The sequence below is a fragment of the Panthera onca genome, chromosome A2 (genome assembly GCF_046562875.1).
Source record: "Panthera onca isolate mPanOnc1 chromosome A2, mPanOnc1 haplotype 2, whole genome shotgun sequence".
NCBI classification, from domain to species: domain Eukaryota; kingdom Metazoa; phylum Chordata; class Mammalia; order Carnivora; family Felidae; genus Panthera; species Panthera onca.
The window spans coordinates 93,191,934-93,208,046 of record NC_138340.1 but is presented as its reverse complement, the minus strand read 5'-3'; the positions used below and the strand labels follow the sequence as shown (position 1 = coordinate 93,208,046).

Sequence of the window (16,113 nt, the reverse complement as noted above, 5' to 3'; positions counted from 1 at the left end):
AAATCTGTAAAGAATACATACATGAAGACTAAATAAGATGCTACTAAAGAACAAATAGGTCGTGCATAACATCAAAGAGGATATTAAAAAATACATGGAGACTAAGGAAAATGAAAATATTATGGTCCAAAATCTTTGAGCTGCAGTTAAAAGCTGTTCTAAAAGGGAAGTTTATATAAATATGGGCCTACTCCAAGAAATAAGCAAATCTCAAATAAGCAACCTAACCTTACACCTTATAGGAGGTAGAAAAAGAACAAAGCCCAAAGCCAGAAGAAAGGAAATAATAAATATTAGAGTAGAAAAATGTGAGAGACTAAAAATACAATAGAAAAGATCAATGAAAACAGTATCTGTTTCTTTACAAAGATAAACAGAATTGGTAAAACTTTAACCAGACTCATAAAAAGAAAAAAAAGAGAGAAGACAAATATAAATAAAATCATAAGTGAAGGATGAGAAATACCACCTGACACTGTGGATATACAATAGGATTATTAAAGAATATTATAAAAACTAATATGCCAACAAACTGGATGACTGAGAAGAAATGAGTAAATTCTTAGAAACATATAACCTTTCAAAACTGAATTAGAAAAAATAGAGAATTTGGACAAACTGATTACTTGCAATGAAATTTAATGAATAATCATCATCATCATCATCATCTCCTAACAAACAAATGTTCAGACCAGATGGTTTCACAGGTAAATTCTACCAAGCATTTAAAGATGAGTTAGTCCTTATTCTCTAACTATTCCAAAAAAAAAAAAAAAAAAATAGAAGAGGTAGAAAAACATTCAAAATCATTCTACAAAGCATTACCCTGAATTCAAAACCAAAGCCATTATAAAAATAAATAAACAAAACTATAGGCCAATATCTCTGATGAACAGAGATGCAAAAAATCCTCAAGAAAATATTAGCAAATCAAATTAAACAACACATTAAAAAATCATTCAGTAAGATCAAGTAAGGTTTATTTCAGGGATACAAAGGTGGTTTAATATTTGCAAATCAATCAATGTGATTTATTACAGCAAGAAGAGAAAGAATAAAAACTGTATGATCATCTCAATAGATGCATAAAAAGCAATGAACAAAATACAACATCCATTTCTGTTAAAAATTCTCAACAAGGTAGGTTTAGAGGGAACGCAAGTCAACATAATAAGAGCCATATGTGAAAAACCTGCAGTTTACAATACTCAATGATAAAAAATTGAGAGCTTTCCCTCTGAGATCAGGAACAAGAGAAGTATTTTTACTCAACACTTTTACACAACATAGTCCTGGAGGTCCTAGCTATACCAATCATACAGAGAAAAGAGCTAAAAGACATCCAGATTGGTAGGGAAGAATTAAATCTCACTATCTGCAGATGAGGTAATAATATATATAGAAAACCCTAAAGACTCCACCAAAAAAAAAAACTATTAGAATTGATAAATGAATTCAGTAAAGTTGCAGGATACAAAATTAATACACAGAAATCTGTTGCATTTTTATACACTAATAATGAAGCAGCAAAAGAGAAGGAAGAAAGCAATCGCATTTACAATTGCACCAAAAAGAATAATATAGGACCAAACTTAACTAAAGAAATAAAATACCTGTAACTCTGAAAACTCTAAAACATTGATGAAAGAAATTGAAGACCACACAAATAAATGCAAAGATATTCCATGCTCATGGACTGGGAGAACTGTTATTGTTAAAATATCCATATTACCCAAATCAATCTATAGATTTGATGCAATCCCTCTCAAAATACCTACAGCATTTTTCATCGAACTAGAACAAATAACATTAAAGTTTCTAGAAACCATAGAAGACCCTGAATGGCCAAAGCATTCTTCAGAAAAAATGAATAAAGCTGAAGGTTTCACAATCCCAGATTTCAGGATGTACTATAAAGCTGCAGCAATCAAAACAGTATGGTACCAGCACAAAAATAGACACCTAGATCAATGGAACAGAATAGAGAACCCAGAAATAAATACACATATGGTCAATTAAACTACAACAAAGTTGTCAAGAATATACAATGGGAAAAAGACAATCTCTTCAACAAATGGTGCTGGGAAAAATGGACAGCTACATGCAAAAGCATGAAACTGGGCCATATTTTTACACCATATACAAAATAAATTCAAAATGGCTTAAAGACTGAAATGTGAGACCTGAAATCATAAAAACTCTGAAAATAAAACATAGGCAGTAGCAACATTTTTCTAGATAGGTGTCCTGAGTCAAGGGAAGCAAAAGCAAAAATATACTTGGTACTGCACCAAAATGAAAAACTTTTGCACAGTGAAAGGAACCATCGACAAAACAAAGGAGGCAACCAACTAAATGGGAGAATGTGTTTGCAAATGAAATATCCAATAAAAGGTTAATATCCAAAATATTAAAAATCTTATACAACTCAACACACACACACACACACACACACACACACACACACACACACCAAGCAATCCAATTAAAAAATGGATGGGAACCTGAATGGGCATTTTCCCAAAAAAGACATATAGATGGCCACATGTAAAGATTCTCAACATCACTTATCATCAGAGAAGTGCAAATAAATTTCTTCAAACATAAAGTGAAAATATAGTCAAAGTTTTCTAAACTTCTCTACCTCTCTGACTTCAGTCTGAATGATGACATTATTGCAGTTGACAAGCTCCCCTTTCCGAAATGCCTTTATTTGAGAATCTCTGTAATTTCCTAATGTCTAATCTTTTATTCTGTTCCATCTTGGATTTTCCCCCTTTAGTTGTCTAGGTGATAGCTGTAAAATATGTTACAGATTCAGCACAATGTAGAAGGAAGACTTCAGAATGAGGGAAGGAAAATGACTCAGTCCAGATATTTCTTCATTTCTACCCCAGACAATGATCTGAGTTGTTTTTAAAGTCCACTTCTACACTTATATGGGGATTTATGACAATGCACTGAAATAATTATCAGGAATGCCCAACACAAATAGAAAACATTATTAGCAGTGTTTAGACTGAAGGCAAGGATTGTGAATCTCTGCTTGATGGGAAATTAAAAGAAATATTAGTTACATGGACACCTAAGTTGCTCAGTGGTTGAATGTCCAACTCTAGATTTTGGCTCAAGATCCATGTCAGCATGGAGACTACCCGGGGCTCTTTCTCTCCCTCTCTTTCTGACCCTCCTCCAGTCACACTGTCTCTCTTTCTCTCTCTCTTAAAAAAATAGTTACATATTGATACAGTAAAATATTTCTACATCCTATCAGTACATTAACATATTGCTGCAATTTGTCATTTAATGCTTTCTTATAAAACCTTTGAAAAGTGTTTTATGATATACAATAACTATGAAATTATAATATTGAGAACTCTACCTAATTGTTACTTTTCTAGTAAGACTTCATATTGAAATGTCCCTATCTGAAACTTTAACAGTTGGTTAATCCAGGAGAATAATTCACTGGGGGCTGCAGAAGCAGCTATGGCCTTTTCAAAGCCCCAAATCCTTTAAACCTCTTTTCTCCTTCATTTTAGAAACATGAATAGCAAGACACAAATCTCACAGCCAGATTTTTGCAGGGTATTTTTTTTTTTCTCTCACAATTTGAGTAACGTATTTCTTATGACGGTCTTTACAATAAGCAAATGTTTATGGAAAAGCCAAGTGTTAAGGCAGCCATGCAAATTAACCATCTGGAGAGAACAACACTGTTTTGTCTAATATCGAGCTCAACAGACTTATAGGCTTATAAAATATCTTCATCTTTTAGCCTTTGCAATATTTTGGGATATATAACCAATCCTTATGAGTCATCAAATATAAATTAACCTTAAGAGGTGGGAAAAAATAGTTGACTGAGCCTTCCTGTTTCTTTGTATCAAGACAGTTATTTTGGAAATCATGACCAAAATAATAGGCAGTATCTAAAAACATATTTGAGAAGAATATTTTATTTTTGCTCAATGCATTTTTTTCAAGAAATGCCTAAAACCCACCATCATGTTTTAATTTGGTTGTGTGAACATATATTTAAGAGCCCTGCTGATAGTAATTGTGAGGAAGGCTGACATGATACAAACAAGTGAATAATGTGACTTATGGTCAGGGAACTCATGCATACCAGAGGCCAAAAGGACCCTACCATTTAAGGAAGAATTATAACATTCTTCCTTCCACGGTTTGCTGGAGACCTGCCTATGTTCCTTCATAGACAGGAGAATATCTGAGAATGTTACTTCACAGTTGAAAAAGGGAAGGGCAAACAGAATAAATTGATGTCCTGTCATTTGTTCACAAAATATCTGAGATGTTTATTCTGATATTCATGACTTTCCATGTTCTAACTCTAACTTTTCAATTTGTGCAGCAACAAATCCTGTTGATTTATCTTTTATTCTAGTCATGAAATTCACTACTGCTACATTCCCTATACCATATGATTTCTTCCCTAGGTACCTTCATTCACAGGTTTTCCTTTTTCTTATCTATCCCCTCTGTCCAGCAACCAATCTATATTCAATATTTAAATTTAAAATTTATTGAAGTATGATTTACAAGAAAATAAACACATTTAAAGTGTACAGTTTGATGAGTTTTGACAAATTATAGGAATTTCTATATTCACTATCTTTTACACATAATTCTTATAATCATATCTGCTTTTAACCCCATTCCTCTTCACACATACCCTGAACCCAAGGCAAAAACTGATCTTGTGAATATTCATATTATGAATAACTGACAGTATGATATTATGAATTTCTGATATTATGACTTAGTTTTGCCTTTTCTAAAAATCCTAATAAATGAATTTTTGTAGTATATACTCTTTTGTATCTGGTGTCTAGCGTTTAGCATGTTTTTCTGAGATTCATCCATGAGGCTAATGTATTAGTACTACATTCCAATTTATTCTTATACTCCATTCCTATTATTTATATTCAATGTATAAATATTGCCAAAATTTATTTATCCACCCATCTCTTATTGGACACAGTTTCCGTTTTTTGAATATTATCAATAAAACTTTTATGAGCATCATATGTAAGTTCTTATGTGCGTATATACCTTTTATTTCTCTTTAATAAATGTCTGAGTGTAGGACTGTTGAATCATATATTAAGTGTATCTTTAGGTTTTTTAGAAATTGCAAAAATTATATCCCCAAGTGATTACACCTCTTAAACTCCTACTAGAAATATATGATTTTCAGTTACTACACGTATTCAACACTTGGTACAGTCAGTCTTTCTTATTTTAACCATGCTGATGGATGCCTATAGTATACTGTGGATTTCATGCACATCTTTCCCATGACTAATAATTCCAAGCACCTTTTCATGTGTTCTTTAAAGTGATTTATATATCATTATCTTAAGTTTCTGTTCAAATCCTTTATAAATTTTCACTGTATTGTTTTTCTTATTTTGACTTTCTTCTTATGCATTCCTTGGAAATAGGTCATCTAGGAATAAAGACAGTTTTTCTGCATCTTTCTATCTACAAGTTATGTGCATTTTCTGTTCTATTATTTCACTAGGGCCTCCAAAAACATGTTGAGTAGAAATATTGAGAGTAGACTTTACTTTCCCTTGATCTTGGGTGAAAACATTTGATGTTTCATCATTAAGCATAATGTCGGCTAGTTTTCCACAAATTAATGTTTTGTGTTTGTTGTTTATTATCACCAAGCTGTTGTATTGTGGCAAAACTACTGAATCTATTGAAATAATATTAAGGTTTTAAAAAATGGATTAATAATTTGAATTACATTAATTGTACTGTTAAACTAACCTTGAATTCCTAGAATTGCATATTTGTCAAAAATCTCTGAACTGTACAATTGGTCATGGGATATTATTTTTTCCATATTTCCTGGGTTCATTTTGCTAGAATTTTAAAGAATTCTGTTTTTATGTTCACAATGGATATTTAACTGTGTCTTAAAATTTATTTTTCCAGCTTTATTAAAGTATAATTGACATAAAGCTGTAAGATATTTACAATATACACCTGATTAATTTATATATATGGTAAAAGAATCCCCCATCAAATTATTTAACACATCCATCACTTCGCATGTTTCCTTTTTTAAAAAACATAATGCCCATTGGATTTTGTTATCATGGTAACAGTGGCTTCATAAAATCAATTGGGAAATAGTTCCTCTTCTTCTAATATTTTGGTGGGCACCCATAGAATAGTTATTTCTTTCTTTAAATTTTTTTTAATGTTTATTTTTGAGAGAGAGAGACAGAGCATGAGTGGGAAAGGGGGCAGAGAGAGAGGGAGACACAATCTGAAACAGGCTACAGCCTCTGAGCTGTCAGCATAGAGCCTGATGCCAGGCTCGAACTTGGGAAGGCAAGATCATGACCTAGGCTGAAGTTGGACCCTTAACCGACTAAGCCACCTAGGCACTCCAGGTATTTCTTTTTTATTTTATAGAATTAACAATTGGATCCATGTAAGTCTGGACCTTTCTTTTTGGAAGGTGGTGAAGTATAAATTTAATTAATAGATTTAAAAAGTGAATTAATTCCTAAGTGTTGACACTTAAAAAGTTTGGAACTTTCCCATTTTATTTATATTATTGAATTTATTGGTAGGAATTTGTTCCTAATGATCTCTTATTACACCTTTAACATCCTAGGGTCTGTAGGATCTTTTTTTTCTGAACTCTGGAAGTTTATCAATTTTCCTGTTATGTCAAAAAATAAAGTGATATTTTTGGGTAAACTCATCTTCGTTTTTTGTTTTTTATTTTACTAATATCTGTTCATTTTAAAATTATTAACCCCTTCCTTCCACTTAGATTTTAATTTGGTTTTTTAAAATCATTTTTAATGTGGAGGTTTAGATTCTAATTTTAGACTTTATTTTCCATGTACTGCTATAAATATTCTTCTAGGCACTGATTAAAATCCATTTTTGAAAACTGGGTAGGTCGTGTTTTAACTTGCATTTAATTCAATATATTTTCTCATTTTGCTCGTAATTCCTCCTTTGACCCATGGGCTGTATAAAACAATGAGACCAAAACAAATGTTGTTTGGAACTCTGAGTAACAAATGGGATAGAAAACAAAGGAAGGATGGTTTGAATTTGTCTGCTTATAGCGACAATGATACTTCTTTAGGAAACTGCATTAAAAACTCAGGATTAAAGTTACTATATTTACTCAATGTAAATTATATATATATACTTATATTTATGTCAGAATTTTCACCAGTTAGTAGTACAGTAAGATAAGGAAGATAAAAATCCCTCTTCTCAGAGTTAACTCTAGTCTAGTGGCGACAAAACAGCAAACATATGGGGCAGATGCTGTACAACAGAAATATTTTTAATTTTTAACTTTGTAGTAATGATATTAATAAAGTAAATGAAAAAAATTAAGTTTAATAATATATCTTATTTAACTCTATATATCTAAATATCATTTCAACATGCAATTAATGTAAAATTATTGAGATGTTTTATTTTGTCACTAAGTCTTCAAATAGTTGAGAAGTATTTAATATTTCCAGTATATCATAATTCAGACTAGTTACATTTCAAGCACTCAATAGCCACAAGTGGCTGGTAGCTACTTTATTGAACCTCAGTATGCTTGAAATAAACAGAAAGTGCTAATTTAGTTTTTACAGAAATATATCTCCATTGGACAAATTCCAGTGGAGTTCCATGGAACTAGCCCATGATTTTTCAGCATGTAAGAGATGTGATTTGAACCAAATTTTTTTTTTAAATCTAAATCTTGTGTTATTTTTATGACCCTCGATATATCTACAGTTTCTGTTTTCCCTGCCTCCTACCTTTTTAGATCATTAACTCCTCACTTTCTAAAATCATTATTTGAACTCATGTAATCAAAACTGATGGGCTTTTGGACTACACAGAGCGTTGAAGCAAAAAGCTCATCTCACTGATGTGAACACAAGGTAAGGACAGGAATGTAATAATGCTTCTCTTGACATGACTAGGGAATCAAGTTCTTTATATCTCGAAGTATAAAAGTGCATTGCAAAGGTATAATAGTGTGTTCTGGCTGAATCTGTTTTACTGCACAGGCTTTTAAAGAATAATTGGGAAAATTCTATTTGGACAAGCACGATAATAAAATGGATTATACTTGGTTAAAAACATGAAAATGGGTTTTTTATCCACAAATGGGTAAAAAAGTTTTCTTATTGACTGAGAAGCTCAGAATAGTTGATAGGTTTAAGGGCCTTATACTTCAAGATGTCACTGGTATGATCTAGACTTATTTTTAAGCCACCAGATCTATGTCATATTTTGGGGATATACTTTGTGTCCAAAGAAGTTTTTACATATTATGAATGTCACATCTGCAAAATCTAATTCTAAAAATGAACTGACTCACAGAATAAATTTAAACTCATTAATCCAGTCAACGAAACATATATAGTTGACTCTCGAACAACATGGTTAGAACCATGCAGGTCTGCGTATGCAGATTTTTTTCAATAAATACAGTACTATAAATGTACTTTCTCTTCCTTATAATTTCCTTAAGATTTTATTTTCTCTAACTTATTTTATTATAAGAATACAGCATATAATACACATATAAAACATGTTAATCGATTGTTTCTGTTATTGGTAAGGCTACTGGTCTACAGTAGGCTATTAATAGTTAAGATTTTCAGGAGTCAGAAGTTATATGCAGATTTTGAACCTACATCAGGGGTGGTCAACCTTCCCCTAACTCCCATCGTTGTTCAAGAGTCAAATGTGGACATATTTATTAAGCATGACAGACTTGGGTGCTGGAATTGCTTACTGAAATCACACAAGTTCTGATTTCTAACACTGCCTCTGGTGAAATGTCTGATTTTGACATATCTCTTAACTTCTCAGGCAGTCTTTAGTGAATATAGCCTGGAAACTATGAGCCTATAGCTCATATTCCATTGAGCACTTGAGGAACAGAGAAAAATATGTTTCCATTGTAGTCTAGTCAGACGTGTAAGCACAAATATTTGATTATTCAAAAACTCCCATGAGAGGTTTGTTTCTGAGATTTCTGTTTACTAGCTCTCAGATCTTGTCACACTTCTAAGCAATGTGATTGTTGCCAATTTTTAAAAACTTTATTGAAAAATATTTTAAGACAGCTGAATAAATAGCTTCCATATTCTTGGAAGGAGAGACTCAATATAGTGTATATGTATACATATTTTCATATAGTTATATATATATAGATTTACATTGTTATATGTCATATAATAATTTGTCATATAATAGTCATATAATAAATTTGTCTTGAATTAGCCAGTGTTGTGAGATTTGACTGCTATGTTTTACCTCCAGGTCAGAACAAAAATTTTAGAGAAAAAATGCAATATGAAAGGTGTCCGCTAGCCCTGCTTCCTTAGATACTAGGTAAAGCAGCTGACTTAGAACATCAGTTGACACATTGCAGTTAGTTTGACTCACTTCCACTATGCTGTTTCTAAGCCAGTTTAAATTTGATAAGAAAGCCAAGTTGTGTGTTAGAGAGGGTAGGTTTAAAGACTAGCCATTTACAGCTCATTTGGATAACTAAAGAGCTTTGCTAAATTTTAAGACTGAACTTCAACATATAAAATCCTTCAAAAGCTGGTTCAAGATAAGCAGACATGATGAAAACAGAGTCTTAAGAAAAATAGTGATAGGTAATCCATGCAGAAAACAGGCATGACACTACAAATATTAAACAAAGCAGCACATGATTGGGTTCAGAGAGCTGTTTGAGGCAATGAAATAGTTACCTGTGCTTGGGCAAATGTAGGTGAAATGAGGTGTAGAATTTGCTTTGCAAGAAGGCATACCTAAGAAGAAGAATAAAGACGTGAACATTGAAATGGATACGAGTAAGGAAGGCAAATCTTATCAGAGATGCTGATTATAGATACAGGTCATGAAACTGAAAAATAGCATTTACAAGTAGCACCAAAGGCAATTTCACAGGGCAGTATTCATTCAGATATAACTAGAATCATGCAAGTTTTTATTTCTATTGCAAAGATCATCTCTCTGCTAGTACAAAAGGATGGTTGAAAATGACTGGATCTGCTAATGTGAAAGGATTAGCAACTTATCAAAGTGAAGTGCCTGTTCTTTTGGGGAAGGTAGAGAGCCTCTGTGGAGAAATGGTGGTGGTAAGTCTGGGAATCTCTTGAGTGGTGAATGTGGTGACCAAGTATTTAGTTTGTTTGCCATTGAGCTGAACCAGAGGAGAGAAAGTTACTTAATTAAAGCTATCCTTAATAGTCATGACTCCCAATCAATTATTCCTTCCTACCTGCCTCACTGCCTTAAAAACAAAAACACAACATCTCCTTTGCATTAGTCATTGTTCTTGCATCTGAGGCTTTACCAGTAGGCAAACTAAATAGTATTTTCTCTAACTTATGGAGGTTATATTTAAATCAGGGCAAACAGACACCTAAACAATAGATAAAATGTATATATGTGTAAGTTAGTAATAAATAAATTTTCAAATGAGGTAAGGGAAAGAGGGTAGAAAGCTACTTACAAAACAGTCATCAAGGAAGGAGTCTCTCTCTAGTAAGGTGGCATTTGACACTTGAACGAAGTAGAGTGAGACATGGTATCTGGGGAAAGAGAGCACCAGGCAGAGATAACTTGTATATATGACTTTGTTCATGCTATTATTGTATTATCTATTCCAGGAATGTTCTTTTGTCTTCTCTGCCTACCAGTATCTTATTTTGCAAAGCTAGGATTGAATACTCTTTCTTCTTTGGAATTTTTCTTAATTTCAACCAAGCTGTTACTTGGTAGGCTAATACAGCCTTTTATTCATGTGCTATAACATCTTTTTAGGCTTATTTATTTTGAAAAGGAGAGCAAGCAAGCACAAGCAGGGGAGGGGCAGAGAGAGAAAGGAACAGAAAATCTCAAGCAGTCTCCACATTCAGTGTAGCATGGGGACTTGATCTTACCACTCTGAGATCATGACCTAAGCAGATATCCAGAGTCCATGCTTAACTGACTGAGCCACCCAGGTACCACTAGAATAGTATCTTTTAAATCACCAAATAATAAAGCATGTGCTAGAGGCTGGGAACATGAAGAATAGGAACTCATGCCCTCACAGAGCCAGTGAAATCATACTCCCTTCAAGGAAGTTATGCTGAGTTTTAATTTTCTAGGATCCTGTCATCCTCTTTTTTTTTTTTTAATTTTTTTTTTAAGTCTATTTATTTTTGAGACAGAGAGAGACAGAGCATGAACGGGGGAGGGTCAGAGAGAGCGAGACACAGAATCGGAAGTAGGCTCCAGGCTCTGAGCCATCAGCCCAGAGCCCGATGCGGGGCTCGAACTCACAGACCACGAGATCATGACCTGAGCGAAGTCGGACGCTCAACCGACTGAGCCACCCAGGCGCCCCTGTTGTCCTCTTTTAGGAGACTATAAGAATTCGAAGATAGAGACTAGATTTAATTCATGTTAGTATTGCCATATAATTGTAGCATGCCATGTGTTGCAAAATCGTAAAAATATGACTGATATTGATAGAGAACAGCATTAATATTCATCCAGTAGTATCAAGAAGTTGCACGTCAGAATATAGTGTTAGCTATGGCTCTACTTGGAAAGTGGTTCTTTCTGTTTAAGGAAATGAAGTATCCTTTATAGTGAAGAACATGAACCAAATGGAGGAAACTTAATGCTGGTACAGACAAGACCTTATATGAAAGACATAGGGCTTAGCATGTAGGTAGCATTTTGAAGAGAACACTGAAGGGATCAAAGCTGCTATGGAAATCAGTTGAAAAGTGTGTTCTTAAAGTCAGCTTTGAAAAACTGCAAAAGTGTAGACCAAGAATACAAAAGCAAAGAGCCAAATCCAGTGAATCATAGAACAAGCTTTAAAGAAAAAGATCAGCAGTAAGATTGCTACTTTTTCCTATGCAGGCTGCATTCAATGCACAACAGCAGGGGATGATATTAACATACAACACTATGTGAATGGAGCATTCTGAAGTTGTGCAATGTGGCAGTTACTACTACCCTTGTCCCAGCACAACTCCAAAGCCTCAAAATCCAGAAAAGAATATGACTGGTTCTTCTGTCGTCCAGGCTAAAAATTTTCCCCATTGCATTTGTCAGAACACTTTGTAATTAGTATTAGAATTCTATTTTTTATTCAAATCCATTTTAAAATATGATGTTCTTTTGTATGTGGTTATTGTCAATGTATATAATTTTTCCATTTTTATGAAATTTCACATTAAAGATCCCTTTTCCTGTTGTCATAAATTGCTTCCCTTAGAGAGAGAACACTTCTTTATTATTATGGGAAAAAATAGGGAGCTCAAAAAAGTAAAAAAAAAAAAAAGAGTGGCATGATGCTCTTTCAATAGGAAAGTTTATTTCTGTCCAATGAGCTGCATATTATAGACATTTAGTACAGATGGTCAAATTATGATTGTTCAACTATGAATTTTTGATTTTATGATAGTACAAAAGTGATTATATATATAAAAATAATATATATATATTATATATATATAATATATATATAGAAGGCTTCTATATATATATAGAAGGCTAATTAGGACTTCCAGGGAAAATGGCAGAGGAGAAACCTGGGCTCACCTCCTCCTAATGGATACAACAAAATAACACTCACATCAGTATAAATAACCTGTAAAATGACTCAATGACTGGCAGAATGAACTCCACAATTAAATGTAGATGAGGCCACAGTGAAGAGGGTAAGAAAGGCAGAGACATAGTCAGGAGCTAAATGGACTCCTAGGACTGTTCAGGGAGGGGGAGGGATGCCACTGAGGCAGAAAGGGGAAAGAAACAGATTTTCACACTAGAGCACCCAGAAGGGGAATATAAATTTTCATATTTGGCTTTGAAAACCAGAAGGGCTAATTTCCTGAGTTCTTAAAAGCAGTGGGACTTCAACCCCAGAATTAAAAAAGGGGAGGGGGGGATGTGCCTGGGTGGCTCAGTTGGTTGAGCATCCAACTTCGGTCCAACTTTGGTTCAGGTCATGAACCAAAGTTTGTGAGTTTGCAGTTTGTGAGTTTGAGCCCCACATTGGGCTCTGTGGTGACAGCTCAGAGCCAGGAGCCTGCTTTGGATTCTGTGTCTCCCTCTCCCTTTCTTCCTCCCCCACTTGCACTCTGTCTCTTTGTCTCTCAAAAGTAAATAAAGATTAATTTTTTTTTTAATCAGCAGGGTATGCTTTAGGAGAGCCAGGAAGATGATAGAAAACTGAGAATATGTCCTTAAAGAGAAAACACAAAAAAAAGGCCCATGGAGATAACAGCATGGAAGCAGCAGTTTGAAAGGTGCCTGCAGCATAAGGGAAGGAGAATTATTTACTAATCCCAGAGCCAGTCCCAGTAGGACAGACATCTCCATGGACCTCCTCCAGGAACAAAGGAAATGGCAGATGCCATTTCCTACCCCACTCCCCAGAGTAAATACATGACCACCTGAGGGACTGAGTACCTAACTTGTTAGCACTGCCGCCCGACTGCACCACCCCTGCACTGTGCTTCCCTGGGTCCACCCTCTCCAATACAGTCTTGTCTTGGCCAGATCCCAAACAGGGTGGTGCCACAGGCCTGGCAGTGTGCAAGCATCCCCTACAGTGGCCAGCACCACTCCCAAGTAACTACTGCACTAGGATGAGGGAAAGATAATCCCACTCACACTAGTAAGACGGCAGCCCCAGCAATGGGCAGGAGGCAGAAAACTGGATCCACTGCCCACGAAAGAAAGCTTATTAGGAACAACACAGGGAAAGCACCCTTAAGTTTGGTGCTATTGCATCTCTGGCAAACACCTGTCTGACTCAACTCAAGCCCAAGGCAGCCCCAGACTGGCCTACAAACACCACAGGGACCAAGCACTGTGCCCACAAAGGCAAGGGAGCAATTGCTGTCAACTGTCTGAAGGAAAACGTGGGTGAGCCACAATAGCAGGGCACATGCAACACACATAGGAGATACTCCAGAAATTCCAGGTTCTGGTGAATAGGGGACAATACACAGCAGGACATGACAGGACCTTTTCTTGATAAGGCCATTATTTTCCAGTGCAGGAGATGTAGCTGTCTTTCCTAACATCCTAACACACAGAAACAGACACAGAGATTTAGAAAAAATAAGGAGACAGAAGAATAGGTTCTAAATGAAAAAAACAAAAACAAAACAACAAAGAAACAAAAAAACAAACAGAAAAAAAACAGGACAAAATCACAGCAAGAGACCTAAGCCAAATTGATATAAGTAAAATGCCTAATAGGTAATTTAGAGTAATGTTCATCAAGTTACTCACTGGACTTGGGAAGAGTGGAGGACGTCAGTGAGACCATTAACAGTGAGATAAAAAATAACCCATCAGACATGAAGAACACAATAAATGAAATTAAAAATACGCTAGATGGGATAAATAGTAGACCATGTGAAATAGAAGAACATATCAGTGAATTAGAGCACAGAGTAATGGAAAGTAATCAAGCTAAGCTGTAGAGAGAAAAAAATGCAAAATGAGAAGAGACTTAGGCAACTCAGTGATACCCTCAAGCATAATAACATTCACATTATAGAAATCTCAGAAGAAAAGAAAAAAAGGACAGAAAATTTATTTCAAGAATTAATAGCTGAAAACTTCCCTAATCTGAGGAAAGAAACAGAAATCCAGATCCAGGAAGTACAACAAAATCAATTCAAAGATATCTACACCAAAAGGCATAATCGTTAAGATGGGAAAATATACTGTTAAAGAGGTAATTTTAAGAGAGATAAGAGGAAAGAAAGCAGTTCCATACATGAGAAGACCAATAAGTCTGTCAGCAGATTTTTCAGCAGAAATTTTGTAGGCCAGAAGGAAGTGGCATGATATATTCAAGGTGCTGAATGGGAAAAATCTGCCGCCAAGAATACTCTATCCAGCAAGGCTATCATTCCAAATAGAAGGAGACATAAAGAGTTTCCCAGACATACAAAAGTTACAAGAATTCATGACCACTAAGCCAGTCCACTAAGAAATGTTACAGAGGACTCTTTGAGTAGAAAGAAAAGACCATAAGCAAGAGTATGGTAAGTAGGAAACATAAAAACAGTAAAATAAATGTATCTATAAAAATCAGTCAAAGGACTCACCAAATAAAAAGTATGACACCATACACCTAAAATATGGGAGGAGGAATAAAGAATGAGTTCAAATTTAAGCAACCATCAACTTAATATTGACTGCTATATATTGATGTTATATACAAACTGAATGGTAACCAGCAATAAAAAATGAGTAATAGATATGCAAAAATTAAAGAGAAAGGAATCCAAGTATATCACTAAAGAAAGCCAGCAAACCAAGAGACAACAAGAGATGAAAAGAATGAAATACTATAAAAACAATCATAAAACAAGTAACAAAATGGCAATAAATACATACCTATCAATAGTTTCTTTGAATGTAAATGGACAAAATACTCCAATCAAAATATATAGGGTGATGGAATGGATTAACAAAAAGACCCACCTATATCTACAAGAGATTCATTTCAGAGCTAAAGATATAGGCATGATTGAAAGTGAGGAGATGGAGAAATATTTATCAAGCAAATAGATGTGAAAAAAAAAGCTGAGGTAGCAATATTTATATCAGACAAAATAGACCTTAAGCAGACTGTGACAAGATACAAAAAAGGATGCTATATAATCATTAAGAGGACAATCCAGCAAGAAGTTATAATAATTATAAAAATTTGTGCACCCAACGTGTGGCACCCAAATACTTAAAGCAGTTAAAATAAACATAAGCGAAATAATTGATAATAATAAAATAGTACTAGGCCACTTTAACACTCCATTTATTTATTTATTATTTATTTTAAAATTTTTAATATTTATTTTTGAGAGACAGAGCGTGAGTGGGGGAGGGGGAGAGAGAGAGGGAGACACAGAATCTGAAGCAGGCCCCAGGCTCCTAGCTGTCACCACAGAGCCTGATATGGGGCTCAAACTCATGAGCTGTGAAATCATGAACTGAGTTGAAGTCGGACGCTTAACAAACTGAGCCACCCAGGCACCCCTTAAGACT

General features: G+C 34.5%; 1 long non-coding RNA gene across 1 annotated transcript in view; it reads right to left on the bottom strand.

Annotated features, from left to right (window-relative positions):
* LOC144614082 (uncharacterized) overlaps positions 1-16,113 on the bottom strand; it is an 82,318-nt gene that overhangs the window by 8,224 nt on the left and 57,981 nt on the right. The window contains exon 2 of the long non-coding RNA XR_013551607.1: positions 10,558-10,631. This is a non-coding gene — a long non-coding RNA (uncharacterized LOC144614082). The remainder of the gene's footprint in view (positions 1-10,557; positions 10,632-16,113) is intronic.